Genomic DNA, 24,038 nt, shown 5'->3' with positions numbered 1-24,038 from the left:
TAAAGCAGTTAAAATATTTTTTTATGATCTAGGACTACATATCGCATTGTCTTCAACATGACCAACAGTCAGGGATAACTGGGTTGCTGTGAGTTTTCCGGGCTGTATGGCCATGTTCCAGAAGCATTTTCTCCTGACGTTTTGCCCATATCTATGGCAGGCATCCTCAGAGGTTGATGGGTCTGTTGGAAATTAGGCAAGTAAGGTTTATATATCTGTAGAATGTCCAGGAAGAGAACAGGAACTCTTGTCTGCTTGAGGCAAGTGTGAAAATTGCAATTGGCCACTTTTATTAGCATTTAATGGCCTTGCAGCTTCAAAGCCTGGCTAATTGCAGCCTGGGGGAATCCTTTGTTTGGAGGCAGCAATTAGCCAGGCCTTGAAGCTTGCCTTCTAGAAGCTGAAACACATGGAATAACTTTGCCAAGCTCTGGGTATACCATGCAGATACTGTATTCAGATACAAAGTCCAGTTCTTGGAAACAGCATATCAGATTGCAAATCCGTTTGCCAAAACTACAAAAGCTGGTACAACTTCTTTATCTTAGTCTCAAAGGTGCTACAAGATACTCTGCATACTGATATTCCAGACTAACATGGCTATGTCTTTGAATTCTGATTGCAAGTCTGTACAACTTTCAGAGTTCAACTGAGTGCAAAGCTTGAAAAACTTATTTCAAATTATGTCGCATACTTTCCAGTGGTCATGTTGACTTGGGATTCTGGGAACTGTTGTCAAAATGTTTCTAAACTATGTGATAAATATTTAGGTCAATCCCCCTTTTTTTTAAAAAAAAAGTGATTATTAAAATATGCATATAAAGCAAAGTGCTGCTGTACACATTATTTTTAAATAAATCACATGGTACATCAGTCATAGTGACGGAAATCCCAAAGTAGCTTTCTTGGGATAGGGCGATACCCTTTATTTCACATACCTATAGATTGTGTTCAGTAATCGCTTCCACAGTTTGCCAGATGAAATATACATACAATATCTCCAGTACAATATCCCGCATTCAGTTGCTTCCCACATAATTTTGGATCTAAACTCCCCATGGAACATCCCATTGATTAAATTTTGTTACTTATTTTTTTCCCTGTTACCATCACAAAAGACTTTTTTTTTCCTACTAAGAGGTGAGCAAGTGGCTCCCTCTGGTGCCAAAACCTCTATCAGAGAATGTATTCTTCCAATTTCATGTGACACAAGCACCATATGGCAGAACCAGGGCCAGGAAATAAAACTAGAAAAAATCAAATTATGTACTTATCATACCGACCCATTATTTCTAAAGCTCTTAAAACAACACAACATGGGGGGGGGGGGGAGGATTGTAAATAATCATCATATTATTAGATTGAAAAGAAAAACTCCCTTGAACATGTTTATTTTGATGCACAGAAGGACTAGTTATGGAGGAAGAAAGTTTAAAATGTGATATAGTTATACATTACAATTCAGTTCCAGTTTTAATATAACACAGTCTCTGAGGGCCCCTTTCCAGAATATCAAGGCAGAAAATCCCACATTATCTGAGTGTGGGTTCAGATAACCCAGGTCAAAGCAGATATTGTGGGATTTTCTGCCTTGATATTCTGGGACATAGGGCTGTGTGGAAGGGCCCTAAACCTCACTCTCTGTGTTTAATGTGCTTTACTATTTGGCAGCAACAAGTCCCAGAATCTCCAGCTATCCAGATTCTAGCATAATTCTGGATTTTGTAGTCCATTTTTTTCCCCCAAGCATTGCTTTTTCCATACTATGCAAGTACATTTTCCACTCTGGTAATATCCTAGGAGTGATATTCTCATGCATGGAATCAGAAAGGATTTCTTTGTAGTACTATATATGTATTTGCATGTAAGGTTATGTAGCTATGAGTCCCCTTCGGGGTGAGAAGGGTGGTATACAAATGAAGTAAATAAATAAATATGTGTGTATATAATAAATAAATAAATCTTTATTTATACCCTGCCACCAGCCCAAGAATTACAATAAAGCAGCGTAAAATACATACAACAGATAATAACATCAAATCAAATGCAAACAATAACAAAATAATACAATAGGGTAAACACAAGCTATAAAAATAATAATAAAGGAATTGAACACAGTGGGCAGGGCCAAATGGAAAGGGCAAAATTATAAAACCCTGGGTGAGATAGATACGAGTAGTGTATCTGGTGGGAGATACATATAGGTTTGTGCATGCATTCAGGCAAAGCGATAATTAACCCCACCTCAAGTTCTAATTCAGGGTCCTCAGACTAAGGCCCATGGGCCTGCTGCAGCCCTCCAAGCTCATTTACCTGCTCCCTGCCCTAAACTTTAAACTTAGGGTCTCCCTAGGTCTGAAACACCCTGAAGGCACACAACAGCAACAATCCTAATTAACTTGATTCTCGCATCAGCCAAAAGCAGGCCCACACTTCCCACTGAAATACTAGTAAGTTCATGTTGGTTAAAATTGTTCTTCATTTTAAATATTGTATTGTTCTTTCAATTTTTGCACTACAAATAAGATACATGCACTGTGCATAGGAATTTGCTCATTTTTTTCAACCTCCCAACAGTTTGAGGGACTCTGAGCAGGACCTCTGTTTAACAGGTTGGAGGACCCCTATTCTAATCAATGCAATAAAATGTTTCAAAACAATTCCTGTTAAGGCTTCTTAGACTGTGTTTTCATCCATCATTTCAGTAAACCCAAAGACATTGTTGGACATAATTTGCTGATTTTTTTTTATAAATGATGTCACAGGTGTAACTATGTCGTGATATTATTAGGTAGTAGTTGTTATCTGTTCATGACATCTACCTGTGGGTGAGCAAAAAACACTTGAATGGTATGTCCAAGCACACATGTAGGATTAGATATCATCTGAGACAGGACTGTGGTTCCCATAAAATCCTATGCTAGTCATAGTGAGGCCAGAAAGTTAGCACTCCTCTAACTCAGTGGTTCAAACCTTTTGTCCTCCAACTGTTTTGAGCATCAAATCCCAGCACCCCCAGTCAGCTTAGACAAATACTGTGTCTACACTTACAGAAATACTGCAAAGGAAACTGCTCCAGTCTACTGTATGGAGTTCATATAGAAGGCTGATCTGACAGCACATTGTCCTTGATGCACTGTTGCCACCACTGTTTCGCTAGTCAGAAGCAACTCCAAGCAGATCATCAGAGCCTCATGGGCATTGCTTCTCCTGAGACCGCAATACATGCCCAGCCACATGATATCTAGAAATTGTGTCCTGAGCAAAATTATGCCATGAGGTGCTTCTGTTCAGTGAAACCATGCTGGGTATTTTTGAAGTGTGGACACTGTATCATACTAGATCCAGCCTGATCCGACTGTCCAAACTGTAATAAACACTGTGACTACTCAGGAGCTTTCAGGAAGCTCTGGAATAAATTCCAGTTCTCTTTGTGCCAGATTAAGAGCTAGAAGTAGTACATTGCTGCAAAATCAGCCGTACATCCTGTGGACTCCTTGAATCAGCTGCAAAGTGAGTCCACTTTATTTGACCCTGGGAAGACATGGCCGAAGTCTACTTCTTCAGATGTAGCTGAGGACATTCTCCCATGTGGTCCCATCCCCCATCCACCCGATGAGATGGGATGTGTCAAATTTGCCCGTGTTGAATTGCTTCAGTGACGTGGAGTAATGGGTGTTCCGATGGGCTGTCTCCTACTAAGCCCATGGGTCTTCTCTAAGTGGATGGGTGAGTTGAGAGGAGGCAATCCTGTGTGGTGGAGGTAAGTCAATTATTTGTCTTCTTTAAAAATGCAATCCCACACAAAGAAGATGATTCTACACACAAGAATACAATTTCCCCATTTTCCCCAACTCCTTCTGATGAAGTCCTTAATCTATGAAAGCTTATGTGATCACTTTATTCTCTAAGTTGCTTTCTAAAATGTTACATACTGACATTCCAGACTAACATGGCTATGTCTTTGAATTCTACTTCCTCCCATGTGACTCATGGAGCAACTCTCAATTACCTCCATTTGCCTTCACTGACATCAACAGTCAAGCTGATGTCATCTCATTCCATACATGAGTGAACAATTGGCTGGGATTGCCCATGTGATTGCACCATGAAGGAAAAAGGAATTTAAGAAATGAACCTGATGCTGAAGGAGGGAACAAGTAGCTTCAAGGAAAATGAAAACAATATCAGAGTGAAAGATTGATATTACATCACTTCTCTGAAAGTATGATGTTCCCACATCTCAGAACAGAAATGGACTAATGTTTGGCACACTCTTGCTCTTACATTATGCAGATTTTAATTCTAAATCTGTCATAGCCCACTTATTACATGCTTCCACAATTTCACTTTACAGATGCCTGCCCCTCCCATAGACTGGAGGGCACCTCTTGAATTGAGAAGTTTGCATTAGGTATTTGCACACAGCTTAGCCCAGTGAGTTGATGAGTTTTAGAGAGGCCTCTGAGTGCCCCTGAAACATGAGCAATAGCTAACAATAAGCACCGTTGAATGGATCTGAAGCTCTTCTCCTCTAACAGAGTGACTTTTCATTTTCACTGTACCACCAATTTAATGATAAAAATTGCCAGCCTTATATGGCTTTCGCTGGAGTTTCATCTGCAGTTAAGCCCCTTTTAACTTTAATTTTCTAATAAATATGCTTAATTAGAGGCATAGAGGGTTTTTCTCTCTAATTCTTTTTTTGAAATTTTTAAAAAAGTTAAACGATTCTCAGCTGGAGGTGAGACTTTATTGAAAACAGTGAGATAAGTTAATTCTGCCAAAGAAAACACTGAACACAAAAGGGAAATATGAGACAAGAAGCAGTCAACATCAAATAACACCAACTAATGTGGACTTCTTAAAGAGAGTAATTGCATTAAGTTCTCTTTATCTGAACTGCTTAAGTCTACTGAGTAACAGAAATTAATAGAGTGAAACTTTAAGAAGAGAGGGAAACCTTGTGCAGGAATTTAGATGATGTTGCATAAACTCCCCATGTTTAAACATTGTGTACCTCCAACAGACTTCAAAAAGAATGCGAAAGCAGTTCACTGCTGGATAGCCAGCGGGAACTGTGGATATTTCCCACTCCTTCTCCTACAGAACAGTGTTCTACAAAGGAAATAAATAAATAACTATGCAAATAGCTAAGTTACATGCTTCTAGACAACTAGCTTTCACTGAAGAAAGGCAGAGCATTACAGGTCTGGTGGAAGTGATTCATGAATGAAGATTCCAACACCCAGAATGAAAACACAAAACAAGAGACAGGACACATGAGAAATAAAATTTGGAAGATTGTTGAACTTTAGGATGCTTTATGGCCCCTGCTTATCTGTCAAGAAGGTGGCTCCATCCTGGCTTCAAACTAGTGGTTTTCCAAAGTGCCAGAAAGAGATGTCTCTATACTTCTAGCTATTTGAGCACAGTAAGACAGCAAAGCCTAGAGAAGACAATTATGCTGGGGAAAGTGGAAGGCAAAAGGAAGAGGGGCCGACCAAGGTCAAGATGGATGGATAGCATCCTTGAAGTGACTGGATTGACCTTGAAGGAGCTGGGGGTGGTGACGGCCGACAAGGAGCTCTGGCGTGGGCTGGTCCATGAGGTCACGAAGAGTCGGAGACGACTGAACGAATGAACAACAACAACAACAATCTTCTCTGTGATCCAGAATCCCTGAGCTAATCAAGATGTTTTCTTGCAAGAAAGAATTCTACATCCAACTCCTATATAGTCTTTCTGGGGCATGATGAATAAAAAGAGAAGGCAGTGGGCTAATGAGTCTGCTGAACAACTGATTTTGAGTCCAAATGTGCTTGCCCCACCTCCCCTTCCATTTCTGTTCCTCAGTAGTATTGTCAATGATGTGGGGAGCTTCCACAGCTAGAAAAGGTTTTCCTTTTTAGGAATTCAAGTTCACATTGCCACTAAATATATAACAGAGCGCAATAAAAGGAAGAAAAATGACAAGGTCTAGCCCAAGGCAAGGCCGTGAGGGGACCAGAGCACACACACCCTCACACGCTCAAGGCCAGACAGTGGGAAGCTACCACTATAGATTATAACTTCATTTGTTTCCACCAAATATATATTAGTTTCTTCTGCTGCCACCAATTTATTATTTCATAGGCCACCTCCTTAACTGGAATGTTTTAAAAGCCACACGAAGTCTTCAGTGGAAATAAAACCGGAATATGTTGTTTATTTTCTTCTGGAACAGTAAATAAGCATATCAGTTTCAATAGATTAACAGGCTTTAATTGGTCAGAGAAATAGTTATATAACTTGTGTTTCTTTAAACAAAGTTTAATCTTCCTTCCACATCAGCACTCTAATCACTATAGAGGCCTATTTTCCCCAAAGAGGTATCTTTTCACAACAAACAGTTCTCAAACTTTTCCTTCTTTCCTTCAGTTCAAAACCCCTGACCCTTCTTCCCATTCCAAAACTCCCAACTTCTAACTCCCAAATGAACTTAAAACGATTGCCTTAGCTTCTTCTCTTTCCCTCTGGCTCCAACCACCTTCAGTAGCTGAGCGTTTCCCTCCAATTTCTTCAGCCAATCAGACTGCACTTCTGGCCATGATGCTGCCTGATGGCTCCAACCCTCAGCTCTCCTTAGCTTTGCCAAGCCAGGCCAGTTTACTGCTTTTTACAATTCTTCAAGGTAGGTCAATCCTTTACACAGAGCATATGGTCAAAGGAGACATCTAAAGAACCAGCAAGTGTATGCCATTCTGCAAAACTTCCATGATTTTAGTGTACCTCTGGTGGGGAAGAGATAATATGGATTTGCCTCACCCAAACACACCCCATAATAGAAAATTCAGCAAGAAGCCTACGGGACTGCATTCTAATTTGTTACACACACAAATACCTATGCATCAAACAATATGAGGCAGGAAGCCATGCAATTTCTTGACCATGCCAAGCAATAAAAATTTCACGGCTATGCATGACCACAAAATATCTCCCCAGTCCTCTGCTTCAGTAACTGCACCTACACTAAAGCTTATGTCCTCATTGAAAGGAACTGCTGCTTTCTCGTAATTGAACAAATAAACTGTGAGGTGTCCCAAGAAAAATCTGTGTTGAGACTGGTGCATTTTACAGCATTTGTTCCAAAAGGAACTCTCCAAATTAGGTGAATGGTCAATAAAATGACAAATTAATTTAATGTACACAAACAACAGCTAATGCAAATTCAGGTAAAAGATTTCTTTTTAGTTACATATATATTATGGGGCTGAGTAGATAATAAAGATCAGGAAATTGACCTTGGATGTTGTGCTGAATACGTAAACAGAATGCCCAGTGAGCAGGAGATGTGAAAAAGCCAAATTTCACATTATGGAAAACAGAATTGTTACTATCATATTACCATTAAACAAATTGGAAATACAACCGCAATTAGAATACTGTGTTGTGTTCTGGTTGTTCTTGTACAAAAATATATTGTAAATTAACAAAGGTGACAACTGAAGTCAAATAACTGAGGTTGGAGCCATGTTCCAATGAAGAAAAGTTAAAACTTCTAACAATTACTAACTTTGAAGAAGGAGTACAGTATATTCTGGCGTATAAGACTACTTTTTAACCCAAGAAAATCTTCTCAAAAGTCAGGGGTCGTCTTATACGCGGGTGTAGTCTTATGCATGGGAGTCGTCTTAACTCTATATTTTAACTGGAAAAGTTGGGGGTCGTCTTATACGCCCAGTCGTCTTATATGCCGGAATATACGGTAAATAAGAGTAATAATAAGTCATATAGAAAATGGTGAAGTATCTAGTGAAGCTGAACAGTGGGAGATTCAGTGCAGACAAATGGACATGGTTTCTCTATGAGATTTGTGATCATAACACGTTGTAATGACTACTAATACCAGATTTAAAATAAGATCATACAAATTCATGAAAGCTCAGTTTATCAATGGTCATTGGTTAAGATGGCTATGTGAATATTCAAGATCTGAGAACACGTCCAGTTGTTGGAGAACAGTTGCATGACATGACTACTGCCTTCATACTTTCTTTTGCAGCTTTTCAAATGACATTTAGATATTTTAAATTTAAAATATTTGTTTAATTTTAAAATATTTCAATATTTTATTATAAAATATTTAATTCTTTAGTTCTAAAATATTTCATTTTCATATTTAGATTTTAAAAATCATTATTTAAATTACATTATTTTATTTTAATATTTCAAATTTCAAATTTCAAATTGTTTAATTTAAAGTATTTTATGTTAACATTTTAATTTTAAAACATTCCTTTAATTTTAATATTATAATTTATACATATTTAATATTTACATTTTATAATACTTTATTTTAATATTTTATTTTAATTATGAAATATTTAATTACTTAATACTTTGTTTTTAAAATAATTATTTAATTTTAAATTATTTAATTTTAATGTTTTAATTTTAAAAATATTTAATTGTTTACCTTTACACCATTTAAATCTAAAAATACTTAATTAACTTTAAAATATTGTACTGTTAGTATTTTAATTTAAAAAGTATTTAGTTGTTTACTTTTCAAATATTTTCCATATCACCAGGCTAGACAACAGCAACAAGTGGCCAGGAGGGAGGTTGGGGAGGGGGGAAGGGGGATCGCCACGGAAGGGGTCTTTTGATGCCTCACACGGAAAGACGGGCGCAGGAAACCCTTTGAGGTATAGGAAGGGGCCCCAAAGGTCATCCAGTCCAACCTCATTTTACAGTAAAGGAAGACACCATCAAAGCCCTCCCAACAGATGGTCAACCAATTGGAAGGGAGTCCCAGAGGCCATCCAGTCCAACCCCATTTGGCTGTAAAGCTGTCTGTCTGGCTGTATGTCCATCCATCCTTCCATCCATCAATCACTCCATCTACATATCTATCTACCTAGATACCTACCTATCTATCTATGTTCTATCCATCTACCTTCTATTCCATCTATCAATGTCCCTTCCATCTGTCCCTTCTGCCTATTGCTTCAACTGGAATAATTGTTTCTCTAGGACTCTTCCAGGGATACAAATCTCTAATTCTGAATTCTTTTAGAGCACTGGAAGACTGGTTCATACGAAATCTCTGAAGCCATACAAAACTGTTGGTTGAACCTAATGCAGCCAGTGGATCACAGAATCACATTTCTCTGATAGGATCAGAAGACTGGTTGTAAGGTGATCGTAGATGACACTGTTCATTTTTCCTATTTAATGTTCTCTATTTTTTTTGTCTTGAGCTTCTACAACTGGCCATCCATGGACAGGGAATAGTAAACTAAATGAATTAAATATAGCACAAAGGCAGAAATCCATTCCCAAGTTTGGTAAGTGAATCAGTTTAGCCACTAGAATAATTGAACCTCGGGTCAGGCCATCAGTGCATTCTTACACTAGACTAGATGCACTGGTCTCTTGAGTTTCGTTATCGATTGGGTGGTGCAATCAATTCCAGATCCACTAGCACTTAAGGGGATGGTTTAACAAATTGCCTTTGTGGCAAGGCATCATTTGACCTCTTGGTCCCACCTTGACATTTTGTTTCAGTGTGTTAGAAATGTATCAGCCATTACAATTTTCTGCTCTTTCGGGTTGTAGCTCATTTTCTTCAGTAATGTAAAGATGAAAAAACTTCTACCAAACTGTAGTTTGGATTAGCAATTAAAGATAACCTTGCATGATTAGGCAAATGCTAGTAAAATAATCACATTAATTTTAATTTATTAATTTATCAATAAAAGTAAATTCCAAGTGGATCCAATGGTTTTCAAGAAGAAATAACTCTATTCCTGATGAGGGAAGAACTTTCCATTTTATTATGGGCATAATAAGAGGCATTCTATGAGGAAGAGAAAAGGAAATTCTGGGAAATACAGTCCAAAAATGATGTTGATACTTTTCACCCCTTCCTGCACTATCCTACAAAAAAAAACTGAATAAAGAGAGCCTTGTGTAAATTGGAGGAAGATGTAATGAAGAAAGGTAAAAGTCAAAGCTCTCGTTCTGCCCACTTTTGGTTCCATCTACTTTATTACACATAATGATCAAATGATAATCAGACATATTTTAACCAGGACATCATAAATCAATGGGAAAATGTTTTGGCCAATCAATCATGAAAAATTTGCTTGATTGAAGGGGTTTAGTTGATATTATATCTCCTATTCTCATAGAATTGTAACAGACATCTGGCCCAACCTCCTACATGCAGAAACTTCTGAGAGACAGCTATCCAATCTCGGTCTAAACACCTCCAAGGATAGAGACTCCACTACTCTCTGAGGCAGTCTGTTCCACCATCAGATTGTACTGCCAGGAGATTCTGCCTAATGCTTAGGTGATATATCTTTTCCTACAATTTCTATTTATTTATATCCCAGGTTTTCTTTAACTCTCGAACGCAATGTGGCTTCTGAAAGTAAAAATAGATACTGACATTCTTTGTCACTAAAACATGCAATTATGTATATAATTATCAATATAATTAAAAGCAATTAAAAAGTATGCCCATTAACAACTACAACAAACACTGTAGATTTATTAAATTACTAGTTTGGGTACCCAGTGATGCCAACGTTGTTTGAAAAAGGCATTGCTTGTTTTTGGATGTTAGGTAATATCAGTTTGGTCAATTAATTCTATTTCTTAGAGAAAAACACAATCTTTGATTTTGTTTTTTATTAATGTTCCCATTAGAAAATGCATAAGTATATAGGTGAACTATAATTCCGAAAAATCTTGGGTCAAACCTCCCCAACCTCCCCCAGTATTCAAGTTAGACATGTTGGTTAAGTTTTCCAAGTTTGGTCAAGATTCGTTACCTATTGAATTAAGTGTTCTCTGAATATGGGAGAACTGTAACTCCCTGATGTCAAGGTCAATGACCTCCAAACCCCACCAGTATACAAAGTTGGCCATGTTGGGTCTGTGTGGCGAGTTTGATCCAGATCTGTGGGGTTCAGAGTGCTTTCTGGCTGCAGGGTGAACTGTAACTCTCACCTGGGTGGGTCAGAACATTATGTTTTCTTGGTCATCAGGGTTGTGTGTGCCAAGTATGGTCCAGATCCATTATTGGTGGGGTTCAGAATGCTTTCTGGATGCAGGGTAAACTACAACTCCCATAAGGATGGGTCAGTCTTCCAAACCCCTCCAGTATGTTCAGTTGGTCATTGGAGTTCTTTGTGCCAAGTATGACCCAGATCAATCAGTAATGGGGTTCAGAATGCTCTCTGGATGCTGGGTGGGTTGGTCATGGGGGGGAAGGGTTTGAGTGCCAAGTTTGCTCCATGGCCATATAGCCTGAAAAACCTACAACTCAACATGACAAAGCGTTTTGCTGCCATCCCTTTATCACCAGTAACTCCAGGATTTAATATTTCCTAACTGTAGCTTGTGGGTGGCATTTGACTCAGAATGATGAGTTGTGCAGTTGCAAAGTTTTCATTCAAGTTCTGAAGAAACTTTCTCCTGCTAGCTTAAAGTCAAGAGCAAATGCAAGGGAACTTCTTTTTTATCTCTACCACAAGTTACCCTTAACAGATTTAATTTACCATGCACCTAGATCAGCAATGTTCCCAATCCAATAATGAATTACTGAACTGGCCTCATGAACTCTAGCGTTTGCTTGCAATTCACTGTCATTTAGAATCACTTATTACTGCTGCATTCACGGGCATAGAATCTCAGAGGGTTTTATGATAGTTTACTAGCAAGACCAATTGCCTTAATGACAGTTGAGTCAGCTGTAACCAAAAAAACTTACCAACAAAATAATCTAGTTCTGCAAACACCATCCTCCTATTGTTGCTGGTGTTGCTGATATTATTATTCCCCCAACATTGTCAGACTCAGTTTTCCATAACTGCCTTGGATCCCATCCCAGGAGAAAAGCAGGATATAGATTCAATAAATAAATAAATCAATTTCTTCAGGAGACAGGAGAGAAAAACCACAAAATTGTTTCCTGGTTTCAGAGGCAGAATTCAAAATAACTTTTGGAAGACAATGGTTTATCAAAACCTGTAGGGGAAAAAATACATTTTCCACTCCCTCTCAGGCCACAATATTGCCTAACAATGCACATTTGGATTAACATAAATTCAGGATGGAACACCATAACAGAGAAATTTGAGGGGGGAATGGAACAGAAAGAAAGAAAGGTTCTTCCCATACAGTTTCTCAATGAACTCCAATCTCTACAGGTTAGATAGAATTCATTTCCCCTGGAGAAACTGTCAAAATACCCAGGGCAAATTTGGCACCTGAAAATGTACTTGAAAGAAGTGGACATTTCAGGACATTTTCCATTCACAACCCATCCATCACATAGTTTTCCTTACAGTAGGCTTGTGTATCACACAATGAATCTATTCCAGACCCTTACATACAATACAATGTTCATATAATCTCACCTGAGATTAATCATGCCTTAGGTTTCTAGCTGAAGCAAGCCATAGAATTATTCTAGGAGACCTCTCTAGGCCTTCTGCATGATTCAACAGAACCAATGAAAATTGACCACAGAATTGACCTAGAGAGAACAAGTTTGCAGGCATTTTCTAGCTCCATCAGAGCAATTCTATGATATTCAAAGCTCTTTGTGTATCAATGAAACACAGTTCAATGTGCTTACATGACAAGTGAACCTACTGTATTTGTAATGTCATGAAGTGCTATTGGACTGATCTGCTCATGAGAATCCCATAGATCACAGTTCAAGCAAGATGCTAAATTAGATAATCATGTAGCCTGGTTCAATGGAGAAATATCATAGCACATTGGTCTGTGGATTAGTATGGGAGACTAGAATTTAAATTGCCAAGTCAGTCATGGAAACCCATTGCGTGACTTTTGGCAAGTACTCTCTTGGTGACTTTTGCCTCTCTTCTCTCCATTGAAGAGAGGTAATGACACACACACACATTACCTCCCCATTGAAGAGAGGTAATGACACCCCCCATGAAGAAATTTTGCAAAGAAAACCTGCCATAAGTCAGAGTCAGCCTGAAGGAACACAACAACTGACTAATTGTATCTTTTTTCACTCTTATACAGTATGGTGAAAGAGTTGAACAACTGAAGGAAATTTGTGGGTAGCGAAGGAAGGAGTTACAGGTTGAGCATACCTTATATCTATAATTCAAAAATCCCCCCAAAAAATGGGGGGGAGGGGGGATGACCAAACACTTGCAAGAAGGAACAGCATAGCCATCTTCTCTGCCTGATAAGATCTTACATAGCCAGGTTGGAGAAGGAATCCCTGACTTAGACTTTGGAGAGCCACTACCAGACAAAGTAAATGATGTCAGACTGAATGGACCTCAGCTTGTAAGATGCAACTTTTGGAGTGCAATTCCCAAATTTCCTCAGTCAGCAGATTGTGATTATTCTGGCTTATTTATTTATGTATTTAAAACATTTATATTCCACCCTTCTCACCTTGTAGAGCCCTCAGGGCTGAACACAACATATATATATAGCAAACATTCAATGGCGGGACATAAACCCATAAATATATACAAACATTAAAATCACTTATATCCACTTTAAAATCGGTTGTTTAAAAACCATCTCAGGACACCATTCTATTATTGCCTCATTGCACTGCCCTAAAGGCTTGGTTCCACAACCAGGTCTTCACCATCCTTCTGAAGGACAGGAGGGAGGGAGGGAGGGGGCTGACCTAATATTGCCAGGAAGGGAGTTCCATAGCCAGGGGACAATAACTGAGAAGGCCCTGTCTCTCACCACTGCCAAACATGCCTGTGACAGTGGCGGGACTGAGAGCAGGGCCTCCCCAGAAGACCTTAGTCTTTGTTGTGGTTTGTAAATGGACATGCATTCAGACAGATAAACTTATGGTTCAAGAAAGTAACTATTCCAAGCTCTGAAAGATAGGCCAATGGACTGTTGTGATGCAATGCGGCTTTATACCTTCGCATAGGCAGGTGGTTGTTCATGGATTCTGGAACTCCCTTTTTGGGTAGAATAGAATGAACTACTTCTTGCAGCCCTTCAGTTGGAAGGCAAAACCTTTCTTTTATTCCAACAGGATCTTGAAAAGTAAAGATTTTAAAGAAAATGCTTTTTATGTCTTGAACTGATTGTATTTTAACTGTATTTTTCCAAACAGCTTTTTATCATTTTAACTGTATGCTTTAAATTGTTTGTAAATGTTGGCAGTTTCATTCCTTTTTAATGCTGATCTTTTCTATGTTTTAATTGGACTGTATTTTAATTTGTAAGCAGCCTTGAATCCTAATTTTGGGGGGAAATTGGAGTATAAATAAACAAATATGACAGTGGAGAGGAGGAAGAGGGACAATAACACCAGCATAGGAGGATGAGGAGAACAAGAGGTGGTGGAGATGTATTATTCTATTGTGACACATTTAGGCCAATCAAAGACAAATAGATAAACAAAAGGTTAAAAAATCAAATAACTAAATAGACTGGAACTGTTCCATGTGTGGTAGAGAAAGGAATAAAAAAGTCTACTTGACTTATGTTGTCTATCATGAGTATACCCATTTCTTTTTGAAAGATTAGTCCAACTTACCTGCCTTTAAATTAGGTGATTATTTTCTACCAAATTCCTTTAATACCTGAATGTGACACTTTGTCTGTGAATTGACTCATTCTGGGTTGCTATGAGTTTTCCGTGCCATGTTCCAGAAGCATTCTCTCCTCATGTTTCACCCACATCTATGGCAGGCATCCTCAGAGGTTGTGAGGTCTGTTGGAAACTAGGCAAGTGATTACTGCCTGGGGGGATGCTTTGTTGGCAGGTGTTAGCTGGTCCTAATGGATTTTTCTCTGGAATTTCTCTTTTTTTAGTGTTGCTCTTTATTTACTGTCTTGATTTTAGAAATTTTAATAGCACTGTCATTTTCATGGACAGCAATCAGCCAGGCTTTGAAGCTACAAGGCCACTCAATGCTAATCAAGGTGGCAAATTGCAACATTCACACTTGCCTCAAGCAGACAAGAGGGTTTTTTTCTCCCACCCTGGACATTTCACTGATATATAAACCTTACTTGCCTAGTTTCCAACAGACCTCTCAACCTCTGAGCATGCCTGTCATAGATGTGGGTGAAACATCATGAGCGAATGCTTCTGGAACATGGCCATACAGCCTGGAAAACTCACAGCAACCCAGTGATTCCGGCCATGAAAGCCTTTGACAACAAATTGACTCATTCTCTTTGAGTTACCTGCTTTGTAAGATATTCTTTGCTTTCGGATACTAGCAATGCTACAATATGACAGCCACCCTTTCTGTTGTAGGATAATAGGGTTTGGTATTTCCTGAATACTTACCTTTGTGTGTGGATTACAACACACATACTAGCTGTGGGATTGTGGGAATAAATAATTACTATTGTGTGTCTTCAAAGCACACCCAACTGATGGCAACTCATGGCAAGATATGATCAAAGAGTTGATGTTGGCTCTTTATGGGGCTGAGAGAATGTGACTTGTTCACAACTAAACAGTGGGTTTCCATGGCCAAATGGAGATTTGAACATTGGTGTCCAGAGTCATCATCCGGTAGACAAACCAATACACTACTTGATCTTTTAGTTATTTAAAAAAATCATAATGCTACAACCCTCAAGCTTGTGGTCCCAAAAATAAGGATGTAGTGAAGCCATATACATATCCTGGTAATTACAAAATTAAGATAATTGTCAATACACAGAAAAGGAGTATACTTATTTCTCATTAACTTTAAGACATATACATTGGTATTTTCAAAATGAAATTGCAGCCAATTCATTGAACAAATTACCACTAAGCTTTTATCATTTTGCTTAAATCAAAACAAAGTCAAAGCTGGATTTCAGAGCACATGACTCAGGAAACCAATTAGATTTGGAGGTGGGGTGCTTGTCAGGGCCTCTCTAGCTATCCGCTGATCAGATGAGACAGACAGAGAATTCATATAGCATGAATAAATTGAGATTTATAGAACCTAACATACGGATATATCATATGATATGACAGAAGGAAATCATGCATTCAGCAAAGTCAGTCATGAAGTTGGATACAAACAGGAGTCTTGAGGACATTTTGTTATAGAACAACACTGAGAACTGCATGTAGCCAATCTAATTTCTCTGTCCATTGTGACACCACAAGCTGAGAATCTATGTAATAGTATTTGCATAAGTGGTATGATTTCCACTTCTAGTTTCTCTTTTTTGGGGAAGCTGGAAGAGTTTGGGAAGCATCCTATGACCACAAAACAGAGCAGCACAATTTCTAGAGGCTTTCAGAAGGGATTTAGTATTAAAAAATAGAGGCATCACAAGAGTTTTATGGGTGTTCATAGAAATGGTTCTGAAGCCATAATATTCCCACCCCTGCACTATTAAAGGCATCTCACCCCATATATTGAAATAATGTGTGCAGCCATCATAGGGCCATAGCCTCATCCCTTTCTCAGAGGGCCAGCCCCTTCTAGTGCGATCTGATTCAGAAATGCTTCCTTCTTCTACATATTTGAATAAGGCATGTTAAAGCTCTGGCCTTAATGTCAACAGAATACCTTTCTTCGTGATGGGTTCTCTAATCATGAACATCAATGCACATGAAGAACTCTTTGAAAGTACCTTCATCAGAATTAAAGAGAAATTCTGTTTTCCTGTTTTCCTTTCATGCACAGAGCTGTGGGAAATTCTGGAGGTGTACTCCCCTCCAAAAAAAAGGGGGTCCCTGGGTGGTGCTGACTGAAAGGTTGGTGGTTTGAATCCAGGGAGTGGGGAGAGTTCCCGCTGTTAGGCCCAGCTTCTGCCAACCTAGCAATTCAAAAACATGCAAATGTGAGTAGATAAATAGACATCACTTCTGTGGGGAAAGTAGTGGTGCTCCATGCAGTCATGCTGGCCACATGACCTTGGATATGTCTATGGACAATGCCGGTTGTTCGACTTAGAAATGGAGATGAGCACCACCTCCCAGAGTCGGACACAAATAAATATAATATCAGGGAAAACCTTTATCTTTACCCCCAAAAAAGTTTTTTCCAAACTCTGCACAATAGAAGGTGGCTGGGAATGAGGCTCTAGCATGCATGAGGAAAGGGAAGGTGGTGTGTTTGCCTATGCTGTCCTGCTCACACTTTACAACTTTCAAGTTCAGAAAGTGGCATAGAAAAGTCATAGATAAGGAAGTAATGTGGAGAAATTGGGGTTCACCTAAAGCCCTGCAGTAATTTCACAGCACTGATGGAATGTGATTTGGGATTTCCTGGTCCATGATACAATGACTGGGCCTCAAATCCCTCTTGAAGACAGATGTAACCTGGGATGGCTCCTACCATTCAGTAGAGTGATCTACCTCTCTCAGGTGACAGATACTGTAAACCAGTGGTTCTCAGCCTGTGGGTCCCCAGATATTTTGGTCTTCAACTCCCAGAAATCCTAACAGCTGATAAACTGGCTGGGATTTCTGGGAGTTGTAGACCAAAACATCTGAGGTCCCACAGGTTGAGAACCACTGTTGTAAACCAATCATAAGGTGTTCGAGGAGAGTGAACTCAAGCAGCAAAATGTTTGGGGCTGATCCTGGTTATGGCCCATGCAAAGTAACCCCTATTGATTAAGATACTGGCTTCTACTCTGTCCAGTTGCCCCAGAACACGAGCAGTCATTTGATGTATTAGCTGAAGCGACATAAATATTAAACAGAAAAGCTACAAGGTAATTCTCTAGTTAAGAAATTAGTTTCATTGATTAATTATATTCAATACACGGGTGGCCTAGAGAGCTCACGTGATGAATAGAGCCTACATTTCTAATGATGTTTTCCTACAATGAATGATTTGTCAATACCGTTAAATGGAGCTCCAGCTGAATCGTGGCAAGATATACTTAAAACAAATGATTGGAGGCAATCAGATATACAACTGTTTGTCTTTAGTTTCAGCAGCAGGGTCTTTTAAAAAGACATTGGGAAGAAAGAGGAGGAGAAAAAAAATGAGGGAACGCTGGAAAATCTTTTGCTGGGCTCGTTTCTTGGCTTAGCAATAATAGCAGCAGTGTTATTATTTCTTGGTTTGTCTGGGGGTGCTATGGGAGATTCCTATTATTAATTCTAAATAAAGTTTGTTTTCATTAGCAGGAAGAAGAGAAGGAAATGGTTCATCAAATCCCATTAATACAGGGGAAAACTAAAGCTGAGACGTAGTGTAAGGATTGAAGGATATACATTGAGATACATACATACACATAAGCTACAATACCTCTTCCTCCAGCACTGCAGGAGCATTAAATATATTCTGCTGAAAAACTGAATGCCACACAGCTCCTGCCTTTATTTAAGAAGATTGCAAAGGCTAACACCCGAACTAGTAGGCTTACAACAACATTGTACTCTGCCCACTATCACCCCACCCCACTTTTAATCAAAACATGGAATCAGATGGTCAAAACGGGTGATTCACAGTTGATTTTCATGTTAAGTCACTCAAGCAAGTCTTTCAGGTGACTTCACTCTTTGTCTGATCCAAAGAGGATGTACATTTTTGATGCCCCTCTGGCTGCCCACCACTGTCATTATTCCTAAACCTCATACCCTTCTTGTCTAATACGTCCCTGTGATCATCCCACACAGAACAAGTGTTGAAATAGGTATGTGTGTGTGTGTATGTGTGTCAGAGCCAATAATCTATGATCCAATGCTATCCACCATTTCTTGAGACACCTTTATTACCAGGAACCTTTTAGTAGTTGTTCACAGCAATTAATTTTTGGGGAAAGAGATGCATTAAAAATGTTAACATTTATCTAAAGAGGAGCACAAGTCATTCGAGATAGATACAGTCTGCTTTATTAGCACAGAGAGATTTTATTTTAAGACCAAAGGAAAAAAAGAGAGAGACCATTAAATGTCATAAAATGCAGAATATTTCTGCAATTAGCTGCTTGCTGAAAGCCTTGCTCTTTCCCAAGTACAAACCTGGGACATAAAAACATAGCCCGGAGAGCACATTGATGAACAGGAAGAGAATCTATATTGCGAAGGCCAAGCCTAATCTCTTATCCCCTTCCTTTGATTCACCTCTTCTTGTCTGAGCTCTCAATTACATCATGTGAAATATATAACTTTAGCCCAGGGAAAAATAATTCTAAGACAAATGATTCTTTGCAAATCAAATACATTTTGACCAGGTGGTTCCCATCATCCCTTTTTCTCTCCCCCCCCCCTTCTAGTCCCTCCATATAAGAGGAGAAAGGACCTCTAGTACAGAATATTTCCCATCCCTCTAATAATGGACAACCAATGAGAATGACACTCCTGGAAACTAACCTGGGAGGGAAAACACTGTGGAAAGGAATATTGCAATCCAAAAGACAGAAAGATTAGAATGAAGAGGAGGCCAGATTGGGCTGAAGCTAGATCCAGAGACAGAAAACAAGTGTGACTGAACGTGTGCTCTTCTTAGTGGTGGCTTAACATGACAATGTCTTTCTGTAGCCACATGTTTGAGAGTGTATTTGAGAGAGTGAGTACAATCAAGTACAAGAGAGCACAGAGCCACAGTTGGAGTAGATCCATCTGCCACCAGGTGACTGACAGCCACTTTATTCAGTTAAGTTTAAATACACATACAAATCCACATGCCTGATGGAGAAGATCCTTGTTCGGATGAGATGCTTGCTCAGTTATTTTTGGTCCAACAGGAAAACCTCATCTTTATGTTTCTGTTTCCCCTTCCCTCCGATGATCTGCCTGATTCCTCTATAGTTCTTCAATATCCTCTTCCCTCCCTCCTTCCTTCTCTCCCAGCTGTTTCTCCCAGTTGTCTTTCAGCTGCCTTAGTAACTAGCAACTAGCACTATATGAACACACAGACCTCCAGTACCAATGTGGTCCTACCACTCTCTTGCAAGACAACGGGAAATAGACAGAAAGGGGTGCCCCCCCCCCCTTTTAAGTAGGTTTTCTCCTTGCCGCCATGAATAGCCCTTCAGTCTGTTAATATGGATCTCTTCCCAAGAAGACTTTTCTCTGTCCTTCCCAAACACACACACACAGAGACAGACTAATGATGGAACTGGTCACTCAGAAGTCAGACCAGGGTGAAGTAGAATTGCCAGGATTGTCAGAGGCTGAAGACCCGGAGAAAAGACAGGTCAAGGAAGCATGGATTTCAAACCAGATGGGTCTGATGCTATTTTTTTCCAGCTTTAGAGGGATGGTGCTGGGGAAGCTCAACATCTCATCCATTGCCATCAGCAAAAGAAAAAGAAGGGAGGGAGGGAGGGAGTGCTTCTTCCATAAAGCTTAAGAGCCCCAAATCTACCAATAAAGCCATAATCAATGTTCCCCTTTTCCTAAAGGAATTCTAGCTGTCTCCCTTTTCCAGCACCTCATCACTTTTCTCATTGCTGCTGAAATGATTTCTTCCCACAAAATATGCTTATAGAGGGTTGTTTTGAGTTTTCTGAGCTGTATAGCCATGTCCTAGAAGCATTCTCTTCTGACATTCCACCTGCATCTATGGCAGGCATCCTCAGAGGTTGTGAGGTCTGTTGGAAACTTCAAAAATGGGGTTTATATATCTGTTTATGTATATTTTCCTAATTTCCAACATACCTCACAACCTCTGAGAATGCCTGCTATAGAGTCAGGCATAACATCAGGAGATAATGCTTCTGGAACATGACCATACAGCCTGGAAATCTCACAGCAACCTAGTGATTCCAGCCATGAAACCCTTGACAATTATGCTTATAGAGCTTTGGAGAAAATCATGGGGTGCTGTGTAGGGAGATGGTACCACACTTCTCATTCCATTCATCAAGTTCTCCAGTTCATTGGAGGGGGGGGGGGCAGGGGGATGTAAAGGAGGGCCAAAACATGCATAAGCTTATGTCTCTGTGGTGTGAATGCAGAGGCTGAGGAAGAGAGAGAATGTATCCTCCCCACGAGAAAGAAAAAAAACACAGAAAGGAGAAGGAGGGGTGTCTGTTTCCTCAGAAGATCCTTTCATTGCAAGTGTATGGAGCAGGCATCAACTCAAAAAAACAAAAACATGGAGAGGGCTTCATTGGTAGGTTCGGGACTCTTAAGCTTTATGGAAGAAGCAGTCCTTTCCTTCCTTTCTTCTTTTCCTTTTGCTTAGGATGTCAGGGATGATGGCAATGGATGAGATGTTGAGCTTCCCCAGCATCATCCCTCCAAAGCTGGAAACAAAACCATCAAACCCAGAAGGATAGAATCACATTCTTGTACTAGAAACCAAGCCAAGAGAAATCAGAGAGAGCAGTGTGGGGATTCTCTGGGTGGGGAGAAGCGAGATCTGGAAGGAGGGTGTGAAGGATCAAGTTCTCTCAAGACCAGGAAGGGAGAGAGGAAGAAGAAGAAGACAGAAGCCTTACCTGCTCCAACTAGTCCTCCTTCGGAGGGGATCCGCAGCCACACATACTTGGAGACGAGGAGCCGAAGTTGAGGGGCCGCGAAGGGGAAAGCGTGGAAGGGGGAAAGCGTGCCTTCAGTGCCCCTCTTTGCCCACGCGAGCCCACCGGAGGCCGTGGGAACGGGAAGCCGGTCCTTTGGTATCCATTAGCTCCCCAGAACCTTGGAAGTCTCTTGGCGGAGGAGGAGGAGGAAGGGTGGAATGGGTGGGAAGATGCGCCTCTCCGTCTGCAAGGAAACCCACGGGCAAAGGGGGGGATGTGGGGGTTTCAGGAGACGTGCCTGGCTACAAACTTGGCAAGCCCAAGGGGTCCACGAGCCTCCTCCTCGCCAGAAGGAAAATCACATTTTTCACAAAAATAATACAAAAAGTCCTTTGCAGAAGGGCGCCGGGAGGCCATAGAAAGAACAGAAGCCGCTCCGAAGTGGGTTCAAAAATTGGTGATGGAAAGGGAGGGATTTGGGGGGAGGGAGAGGGAGAGAGAGGGGAGGAAGTGGTGGAAGGGTTGAGGAAAGGGGGGGGGGATCAAGAGGAAGCCGGACGCTCTCTGGGCAAAAGAGGAGGAGGAGGAGAGGGAGGAAGAGTCCGCGGGAAGAGCTCCCTTTAGCCAGCCATCACTCATCCATCCAGGCGTCCAAGGCAGCAGCAGCACCCAAGGGCTTCCAGATCCCTCTTGCTTCTCGCCTCCTGACGCCGCTGCTGCTGCTACCTGTAGACATTGAGAGAGAGAGCGAGAGAGAGGAAGCGGGAGCGAGCGGGAGAGAAGGAGCAGGCGCGGGCACGGCGGGAGCGCGCGCATGGCATGCGGGCACGCACGCACGCACGCGCTCTCTCTCTCTCTCTCCAGCTGTCCAAGAGAGGCGCCGGCGGACGCGCTTTAGCAGCAACCCAAGCAGAAGATGGGCCTCATCACACTAGAGAAGAAGAAGAAAAACCCACTTAAAATCCCGTTTCATGCCTCCTGCAGAATTCTGGGGTTTGTAGTTTAGGGAGGAGCCTTTCACAGAATTCTGCAGGAGGCAGAAACCAGATTTTAAGTGGATTTTTCCCCCCTCTCTAATGTGATGAACTCACAAGACACTTAGATAGATTCCCCACGACTATAGCCAAGCTGGAGTGATGTGGGGACTCTCTTTTGGGGACAAGAGGAGCATCCCTCGTGGGCGAGACTGAGGCAGAGAGCGTGTCGATGGAGGGAAGGAAGGAGGGAAGGAGGGAAGGAAGGAAAGAAGGAGGGAGATTGTCTTGGGGTGTCCGCGCGCGCCTGCGCACACTTCACGCCTTCCTCTCTCTCTCTTCTCTTTCTCTCCTTTCCCCCCATCCTTCTCCTTCTCACCCGCTTCGGCCGGCAGCCCTGAAGCGTGGCGAAGGTTCCCGTGTGGGTCGTGACGCGCCAGCCAGGAAAGGGAAGCCCCGGCTGAGACCTCGGAAGGAAGAAGCAGGCAGGAGGCGATGCGGCGCTGGGAGCGTGCGGGAGCGCGCCTGCCTGCCTGCCTTTTGCCAACCCTTTTCCGCCGCAGAAAGTTTTCCCCACCGAGTCCCCTTCCCACGCCTCCGCCCCGAGTACCTTTCTCCAGAAACTAAGTCTTAAAAACGAGAGGAAATGCAATGAGGAGGAAGACGAAGTGCTGCTATTACATCCCACCGATTCAACTCTCCATTCAACTCTTCTCATCATAGAGTTGGAAGAGACCTCGTGGGCCATCCAGTCCAACCCCCTGCCAAGAAGCAGGAAAATCGCATTCAAAGCACCCCCGACACATGGCCATCCAGCCTCTGCTTAAAAGCCTCCAAAGAAGTACCCTCCAGGGAGAGTTCCACTGCTGAACAGCTCTCTTCAATGAGGATTTATTTATTTTATTTTATTTATTTACAGCTTTTATATTCCGCCCTTCTCACCCCGCAGGGGACTCAGGGCGGATTACAATGTACACATATATGGCAAACATTCAATGCCAATTTTGACATACAACATATACAGACATAGACGGAGGCTATTTAACTTTTTCTGGCCACCAGGGGAGCTGTCGCTGTCATCGTCCATCTGCGATGCTGATGAAGCACTTCCCCATTCCCCGCATGCTTTTTGCTGGAGTGCTTGCTGGAGTCTTTTTTATGGTCTCATAACTTAGTTAATTTAGCCTGCCCACACTTTAAGGTGGTACCTAATTTTCCTACTTGACAGATGCAACTGTCTGTCAGGTTGCAAAGGTCGACAACAGGCTACACAATTAATTGGAAACCCACTGCAACCCGGGCTAGCTTCAAACTCATGACCTTTTGGTCAGAGTGATCTTAATGCAGCTGAGACTCAGCCAGCTGACACTCAGCCAGCTGCATCACAATCCCAAGATCTTCTTGCCATGCCTTTTAAATCTCTGCTTTTTCTTTCTAACACAAATTCAACTCTCCATTCAATTCTATCACCATAGAGTTGGAAGAGACCTCATGGGCCAACCCCCTGCTAAGAAGCAGGAAAAGTGCATTCAAAGGACCCCAACAGATGGCCATTGAGCCTCTGCTTAAAAGCCTCCAAAGAAGGAGCCTCCACCACACTCCAGGACAGAGTGTTCCACTCCTGAACAGCTCTCACAGTTAGGAAGTTCC

The 24,038-nt window shown here is 41.1% G+C and overlaps 1 protein-coding gene across 1 annotated transcript in view; it reads right to left on the bottom strand.

Moving 5' to 3' along the window:
• Positions 1 to 22,207, bottom strand: part of NLGN1 (neuroligin 1) — a 782,169-nt gene extending 759,962 nt beyond the window's left edge. Inside the window, exon 1 of the mRNA XM_060767500.2 lies at positions 21,394 to 22,207. The gene's annotated coding sequence lies outside the window, so the exon portion shown is untranslated. The remainder of the gene's footprint in view (positions 1 to 21,393) is intronic.
• Positions 22,208 to 24,038: the final 1,831 nt, after the last annotated feature.

This window comes from Anolis sagrei, chromosome 3 (assembly GCF_037176765.1).
Source record: "Anolis sagrei isolate rAnoSag1 chromosome 3, rAnoSag1.mat, whole genome shotgun sequence".
Taxonomy (NCBI): Eukaryota; Metazoa; Chordata; class Lepidosauria; order Squamata; family Dactyloidae; genus Anolis; species Anolis sagrei.
Note: the sequence above shows the minus strand (reverse complement) of the source record. Positions and strands in the feature narration are given on the sequence as shown.